The sequence below is a fragment of the Aegilops tauschii genome, chromosome 2, assembly GCF_002575655.3.
Source record: "Aegilops tauschii subsp. strangulata cultivar AL8/78 chromosome 2, Aet v6.0, whole genome shotgun sequence".
NCBI classification, from domain to species: Eukaryota; Viridiplantae; Streptophyta; class Magnoliopsida; order Poales; family Poaceae; genus Aegilops; species Aegilops tauschii.
The window spans coordinates 542556548-542565729 of NC_053036.3; positions in this window are offsets into that span (position 1 = coordinate 542556548).

Genomic DNA, 9182 nt, shown 5'->3' on the forward strand with positions numbered 1-9182 from the left:
GCGGATAAGAAGGATGGTAAAGTGAATAAAAGTATATTTGATATACATGTTATTGATGTGTACTTTACTAGTGTTTATAGCAACCCCTCGGTATTTGATACTGGTTCAGTTGCTAAGAGTAGTAACTCAAAATAGGAGTTGCAAAATAAACAGAGACTAGTTAAGGGCGAGGTGATGATGTGTGTTGGAAGTGATTCCAAGGTTGATAAGATCACCATCGCACACTCCCTTTACCTTCAGGATTATTGTTGAACCTAAAATAAATGTTATTTGGTGTTTGCGTTGAGCATGAGATTGGTTCATGTTTATTGCAATACGGTAATTCATTTAAGTCAAAGAATAATTGTTGTTCTATTTACATGAATAAAACCTTCTGTGGTCATACACTTAATATAAATGGTTTATTGAATCTCGATTGTAGTGATACACATATTCATAATATTGATGCCAAAAGATGCAAAGTTGATAATGATAGTGCAACATACTTGTGGCACTGCCATTTCGGTCATATTGGTGTAAGGCGCATGAAGAAACTCCATGCGGATGGACTTTTGGAATCACTTGATTATGAATTAGTTGATGCTTGCAAACCATGCCTCATGGGCAAGATGACTAATACTCCGTTCTCCGGAACAATGGAGCGAGCCACTGACTTATTTGAAACAATGCATACCAATGTATGCGGTCCGATGAGTGTTGAGGCTCACGGCGGGTATCGTTATTTTCTGACCTTCACAGATCATTTGAGCAGATATGGGTATATCTACTTGATGAAACACAAGTCTGAAACATTTGAAAAGTTGAAAGAATTACAGAGTGAAGTGGAGAATAATCATAACAAGAAAATAAAGTTTTTGCGATCTGATCGCAGAGGCGAATATTTGAGTTACGATTTTTTCCTTCAATTAAAACAATGTGGAATAGTTTCACAAACTCATGCCACCAGGAACACCACAGCATAATGGTGTGTCCGAATGTCGTAACCGTAGTTTATTAGATATGGTGTGATCTGTGATGTCTCTTACCGATTTACCACTATCATTTTGGGGTTATGCATTAGAGACAGCTGCATTCACATTAAATAGGGCTCCGTCTAAATCCGTTGAGATGACACCGTATGAATTGTGGTTTGGCAAGAAACCTAATCTGTCGTTTCTTAAAGTTTGGGGTTGCGATGCTTATGTGAAAAAGCTTCAGCCTGATAAGCTTGAACCCAAATCGGAGAAGTGCTTCTTCATAGGGTACCCAAAAGAAACTGTTGGGTACACCTTCTATCACAGACCCGAAGGCAAGATCTTTGTTGCTAAGAATGGATCCTTTCTAGAGAAGGAGTTTCTCTCGAAAGAAGTGAGTGGGAGGAAAGTAGAACTTGATGAGGTAATTGTACCTTCTCTCGAATTGGAAAGTAGCTCATCACAGAAAACCGTTCCCGTGATGCCTGCACCAACTAGTGAGGAAGCTAATGATAATGATCATGAAACTTCGGATCAAGTTACTATCAAACCACGTAGGTCAACCAGAGCATGTTCCGCACGAGAGTGGTACGGTAATCATGTTCTGGAGGTCATGTTACTTGACCATGATGAACCTATGAACTATGAGGAAGGGATGATGAGCCCAGATTCCGCAAAATGGTTTGAGGCCATGAAATCTGAGATGGGATCCATCTATAAGAACAAAGTGTGGACTTTGGTGGACTTGCCCGATGATTGGCCAGCCATAGAGAATAAATGGATCTTCAAGAGGAAGACGGACGCTGATAGTAGTGTTACTATCTACAAAGCTTGAATTGTCAAACAAAGGTTTTCGACAAGTTCAAGGCGTTGAATACGATGAGATTTTCTCACTCGTATCGATGCTTAAGTATGTCCGAATCATGTTAGCAATTGCTGCATTTTATGAAATTTGGCAAATGGATGTCAAAACTGCGTTCCTTAATGGATTTCTTAAAGAAGAGTTGTATATAATGCAACCAGAAGGTTTTGTCAATCCAAAAGGTGCTAACAAAGTGTGTAAGCTCCAGTGATCCATTTATGGACTAGTGCAAGCATCTCGGAGTTGGAATGTACGCTTTGATAGTGTGATCAAAGCATATGGTTTTATACAGACTTTTGGAGAAGCCTGTATTTACAAGAAAGTGAGTGGGAGCTCTGTAGCATTTCTGATATTATATGTGGACAAAACATATTGTTGATCGTTAATGATGTAGAATTTTCTGGAAAGCTTAAAGGAGTGTTTGAAAGGAGTTTTTCAAAGAGAGACCTCGGTGAAGCTGCTTACATATTGAGCATCAAGATCTATAGAGATAGATCAAGACGCTTGATAAGTTTTTTCAATGAGTACATACCTTGACAAGTTTTTTGAAGTAGTTCAAAATGGAACAGTCAAAGAAGGAGTTCTTGCCTGTGTTGCAAGGTGTGAAGTTGAGTAAGACTCAAAGCCCGACCATGGCAGAAGATAGAGAGAGAATGAAAGTCATTCCCTATGCCTCAGTCATAGGTTCTATAAAGTATGTCATGCTGTGTACCAGACCTATTGTATACCCTGCCATGAGTTTGGCAAGGGAGTACAATAGTGATCTAGGAGTAGATCACTGGACATTGGTAAAAATTATCCTTAGAGGACTAAGGAAATATTTCTCGGTTATGGAGGTGATAAAGAGTTCGTCGTAAAGAGTTACGTCAATGCAAGCTTTGACACCGATCTGGATGACTCTGAGTCTCGATCTGGATACATATTGAAAGTGGGAGCATTTAGCTAGAGTAGCTTCGTGCATAGCATTGTAGACATAGAAATTTGCAAAATACATGCGGATCTAAATGTGGCAGACCCATTGACTAAACCTCTCTCACAAGTAAAACATAACCACACCTTAGTACTCTTTGGGTGTTAATCACATGGTGATGTGAACTAGATTATTGACTCTAGTAAACACTTTGGGTATTGGTCACATGTCGATGTGAACTATAGAGTGTTAAATCACATGACGATGTGGACTATTGGTGTTAAATCACATGGCGATGTGAACTAGATTATTGACTATAGTGCAAGTGGGAGACTGAAGGAAATATGCCCTAGAGGCAATAATAAAGTTGTTATTTATATTTCCTTATATCATGATAAATGTTTATTATTCATGCTAGAATTGTATTAAACGTAAACTTGATACATGTGTGAATACATAGACAAAACAGAGTGTCCCTAGTATGCCTCTACTTGACTAGCTCGTTAATCAAAGATGGTTAAGTTTCCTAGCCATAGACATGTGTTGTCATTTGATGAACGGGATCACATCATTAGAGAATGATGTGATGGACAAGACCCATCCGTTACCTTAGCATAATGATCATTTAGTTTTATTGCTATTGCTTTCTTCATGACTTATACATGTTCCTCTGACTATGAGATTATGCAACTCCTGAATACCGGAGGAACACCTTGTGTGCTATCAAACATCACAACATAACTGGGTGATTATAAAGATGCTCTACAGGTGTCTCCGATGGTGTTTGTTGAGTTGGCATAGATCGAGATTAGGATTTGTCACTCCGAGTATCGGAGAGTTATCTCTGGGCCCTCTCGGTAATGCACACTGATGTCTACTACACAACCTTCTTCTTGTAGACGTTGTTGGGCCTCCAAGTGCAGAGGTTTGTAGGACAGTAGCAAATTTCCCTCAAGTGGATGACCTAAGGTTTATCAATCCGTGGGAGGCGTAGGTTGAAGATGGTCTCTCTCAAACAACCCTGCAACCAAATAACAAAGAGTCTCTTGTGTCCCCAACACACCCAATACAATGGTAAATTGTATAGGTGCACTAGTTCGGCGAAGAGATGGTGATACAAGTGCAATATGAATGGTAGATAAAGGTTTTTGTAATCTGAAAATATAAAAACAGAAAGGTAACTAATGATAAAAGTGAGCGTAAACGGTATTGCAATGCTAGGAAACAAGGCCTAGGGTTCATACTTTCACTAGTGCAAGTTCTCTCAACAATAATAACATAATTAGATCATATAACTATCCCTCAACATGCAACAAAGAGTCACTCCAAAGTCACTAATAGCGGAGAACAAACGAAGAGATTATTGTAGGGTACGAAACCACCTCAAAGTTATCCTTTCTAATTGATCTATTCAAGAGTCCGTAGTAAAATAACACGAAGCTATTCTTTCCGTTCAATCTATCATAGAGTTCATACTAGAATAACACCTTAAGACACAAATCAACCAAAACCCTAATGTCACCTAGATACTCCAATGTCACCTCATTGACCCGTGGGTATGATTATACGATATGCATCACACAATCTCAGATTCATCTATTCAACCAACACAAAGAACTTCAAAGAGTGCCCCAAAGTTTCTACCGGAGAGTCAAGACGAAAACGTGTGCCAACCCCTATGCATAAGTTCACGAGGTCACGGAACCCGCAAGTTGATCACCAAAACTTACATCAAGTGAATCACGTGATATCCCATTGTCACCACAAATAAGCACATGTAAGACATACATCAAGTGTTCTCAAATCCTTAAAGACTCAATCCGATAAGATAACTTCAAAGGGAAAACTCAATCCATTACAAGAGAGTAGAGGGGGAGAAACATCATAAGATCCAACTATAATAGCAAAGCTCGCGATACATCAAGATCGTATCACCTCAAGAACACGAGAGAGAGAGAGAGAGAGAGATCAAACACATAGCTACTGGTACATACCCTCAGCCCCAAGGGTGAACTACTCCCTCCTCGTCATGGAGAGCGTCGGGGATGATGAAGATGGCCACCGATGAGGAATCCCCCTCTGGCAGGGTGCCGGAACAAGGTCCCGATTGGTTTTTGGTGGCTACAGAGGCTTGCGGCGGCGGAACTCCCGATCTATTCTGTTCCCCGATGTTTTTAGGGTATATGGATATATATAGGCGAAAGGAGTCGGTCAGGGGAGCCACGAGGGGCCCATGAGGGTGGGGGCGCCCAGGGGGGCAGGCGCGCCTCCCTGCCTCATGGCCACCTCGTTGCTTCCCTGACGTACACTCCATGTCTCCTGGATTGCTTCCGTTCCAAAAATAACTCTCCCGAAGGTTTCATTTCGTTTGGACTCCGTTTGATATTCCTTTTCTTCGAAACGCTGAAATAGGCAAGAAAACGGCAATCTGGGCTGGGCCTCCGGTTAATAGGTTAGTCCCAAAAATAATATAATAGTGTTTAATAAAGCCCATAAACATCCAAAACAGATAATATAATAGCATGGAACAATCAAAAGTTATAAATACGTTGGAGACGTATCAAGCATCCCCAAGCTTAATTCCTGCTCGTCCTCGAGTAGGTAAATGATAAAAACAGAATTTTTGATGTGGAATGCTACCTAACATATTTATCCATGTAATTCTCTTTATTGTAGCAAGAATATTCAGATCCATAAGATTCAAGACAAAAGTTTAATATTGACATAAAAATAATAATACTTCAAGCATACTAACAAAGTAATCATGTCTTCTCAAAATAACATGGCCAAAGAAAGCTATCCCTACAAAATCATATAGTCTGGCTATGCTCTATCTTCATCACACAAAATATTTAAATCATGCACAACCCCGATGACAAGCCAAGCAATTGTTTCATACTTTTGATGTTCTCAAACTTTTTCAATCTTCACGCAATACATGAGCGTGAGCCATGGACATAGCACTATAGGTGGAATAGAATGGTGATTGTGGAGAAGACAAAAAGGAGAAGATAGTCTCACATCAACTAGGCGTATCAACGGGCTATGGAGATGCCCATCAATAGATATCAATGTGAGTGAGTAGGGATTGCCATGCAACAAAAGAAACTAAGTGGGTGTGCATCCAACTCGCTGCTCACGAAGACCTAGGGCAATTTGAGGAAGCCCATCATTGGAATATACAAGCCAAGTTCTATAATGTAAAATTCCCACTAGTATATGAAAGTGACAACATACGAGACTCTCTATCATGAAGACCATCTGTGGCTTGCTGCGTCGCCAGATCACCGACGACCTTGTTTTCGTTTCAAACCGCCTCTGCTGCAGCTTCTGAGATAGGCTGCTGTCTCGGTGTTGAACTGCTGCCGGGTCAAGTTGACCCGGCCTCCCCGTCTCCACTACTACCGAACCTGGAGTCACTCCGTGACCCAGTTGCGGCTCACCTTACCTAGCGCTGCGCTGAACCGGCCTCGCCACCTCCGTCTCCAACCGGGCCGACCCGCCGCGGCCCTACGTCACCTCGCGACCTCACGCCGAGCCGGACTCCCCGCAGCGCCTCAAGCCGTCCGGCCTCGTGGCCGTCTCTGTCGAGGCTTCAAGCCGGACCCGCCACCACGCGCCTCTGCGTCCGCGCCTCTTGTCCAAGTCGCCGCACCCTGCTCTGTTGAAGCGCCGCAGCCCGCCACGGATAAACCGCCATTCCCTGAGCCACCTCTGAAGCTGCCCCGCCGGGTCAACTCTTCTCCGAGTCGCCGCTTCGCCCGCTGCCACGGCCTTCTTCTAAACCGCTCCGGTTTTGCCTCAAGATCGCGAGCTGCTTCGGCCCGCCGCGGACGCAGTTCACTTTCCGCTGTGGCCGGTTTGGCGCTGCTGTGGGTGCCTCTCTGCTACACTAAACCGGCCAGGGTTCAACACATCTACACTAAATCAGGTGGAGAGAGCGAAAGCAAGTGCATGGAGTCCAGATGACATGTGTCAGCAGAGGGAGGCAGATGACGTTCTGTTATTTTCTTCTGGTTTAAAGGTGTTGCGTTACATCGATCAAGTTATCCCTCCACGTACTTGACAGTCACAGCATGGGAGTACAGCGACTCACAAGTGACCTTGCATGGTATTTTCAATCAAAGTGATCCATGTACAAACCTCATGTGAGACAAGAAAAAGACGGAGGAGGGCAGGTTACGTGGAGGCCTGGTGCTACAAATACTAAAGCTATACAGAGCAGTACTACATCAGAAAGATCAACTGTTCGTTAAAAAAAGGGGGGAGAATTGTCTTCCCACGTGGAAGCCTCAATCATCCTAGGCACTTGAAGACGAGAGAGCCAGTACTATTACACTCTCAACATGGCACGATTTCCAAGATCAATTCTTTGAAAGTCACAGCAGCATTGTGCATTATCCAGCACCAGTGTTCGTCTTATCCGACAAAAAATCAGGTGCTATTCTCTAATATTTTTTCATTACATATATTAGTTCATCAGAAAACAATTACTTTGTCCTGCAATATTTTTTATATATAGGATAATTACTCATGACAAAGGCGTTGTTATACCGCGGACATGGAGCGCGTGCCAACATAATTTTTACACTGCCATTCCTCCGTAATATGCTGATCGACGGATACACCTTACAAACGTTGCGGTCGACTCACCCGTCCGCAGCGGCTTACAACGCCGCGGCCAACTCGTCCGTCCAACAAAAAATACCAGGTGTTATCCTTTCTATGTATTTTATCAGCACATATTAAATCATTTGAGAACAATTACTCTGGTCTGTGATATTTTTTCGCAGGACCATTATTCCTTGCAAAAAGGTGTTGCAAAAGGGGCGCGAGCAAATATTATTTTTGCACTAGCGCTCATCCTGCGCAGGTTGCCACCCCGGTTATATCAGCACACGCGATTGATTTATTGTCCGCCCCCGCGTCCGATTCTCCCGCCCGCGCCGGCTTACAACGCCGTGGCCGACATCTGTGTCGCCTCTGAAGCCGCAGTCGTCTTTGTCGTCCGTCTCTCGCGGCCTGGTCTACATCAACACACCGGGCCGCACCTGTCTGCATGAGTTGTTTATTGAGTATAAAGCAAGTCACAGCTTGGGTAGCCCGGTTTTCTTTCAAATTGGAGGCAAATTATCATCAACCGCCGTCTGCACTGGATGGATCAATGGGCAGGCACGCAAGTCGCCGCCACTACAGTTTGGTTAATTTCAAATAGACAGTTGGAAGGAACCATTGGCCGAGTTGCAGACACGGCTCATACGGATAATTTATAACCCTCCGCAGTCACCTCAACCTTCTGTGGATTCACATCGCGCTATCAACACCAACGATATACACCTTCTGCTATGATCAAATATGGAGAATCTCAAGACAACTCCTTGAGTCATCCTAAGACTCGGGAGCTACGATGATATGACTCAGCAAGTCTAGCCAGTTTCAGCAAATTCAAGTGCCCCAGGATGTTGAAAGGAAAGATAACCCGGCCCTGGAGGCTACTGTTATATTGATGAAAAGTTGAAGGCCAGCAGAAAAATTTCCGGCTTAGAAAGTATATAGTTACAAAATCCGGCTCAATGAAGTTCTGGGTCATCAGAAAGGATTCTGGTTTAAAATCCGGCTCAAGGTAAATCTGTCTCCCACAAAGCTCTGAAGCTCTAAAATCCGGTTTAAAAATGTCCGGTTCAAAAAGGAATTAACTTCTCGCAAGTTCGAGTTTAAAGGCCGTCAGAAAATTTCCGGCTGAAAATGAAGATTTCGGTTTAAAATCCGGTTCAAGGGAAAGATGTCTCCCACAAAGCTTTGAAGCTCTCAATATCCGGTTCAAAATCCTAGTTCAAGAAGAATTTATCTCTTGCAAAAAGTTAAAGGTTGCCGAAGAGGACCTGCTGCCATGAGGCGCGGTTCAAACATGCGTATCCTGCCTTATTGGCTTATCATATTATTGATCATGTGGGGGCTTCTGTTATAAAGCGGTGTCTTGTTTGCTCATTGATCCGGCTTATAAAGTCATATATGAAGAATCACTTGGGGGCTTGGTCGTATTCGAACCATAAGCTACACCTCGATATTGATCGGCGCAAGGCCACCAGGAAAATCACTTGGGGGCTTGGTCGTGTCCGAACCATAACTACACCAGAAAACTACTTAGGGGCCAAAGAGAGTGTTGCAAAAGAATAACTCAAACATAGGCACCCACTGAGCACAGCTCAAAATGTTACTTGGGGATTCTTTGCTATCGCAATGAACAAATAATCTACACTTGTAATAGGCTATCAAGCCACGGCTTGGAAGCCTGGTGTATACACCTAAAACCCCGGGTTAGCCTGCCTTTTTAAGTAAGTCACTCCGCCCAGGTAAACCTGGTATGACCCGTCGAACTTTGACAAGTTACTCTGATAAGACCCTGAACTTGTCAAGTTAAAACGATGATTGGTTAAGGATTGAGGACCATCTTAAA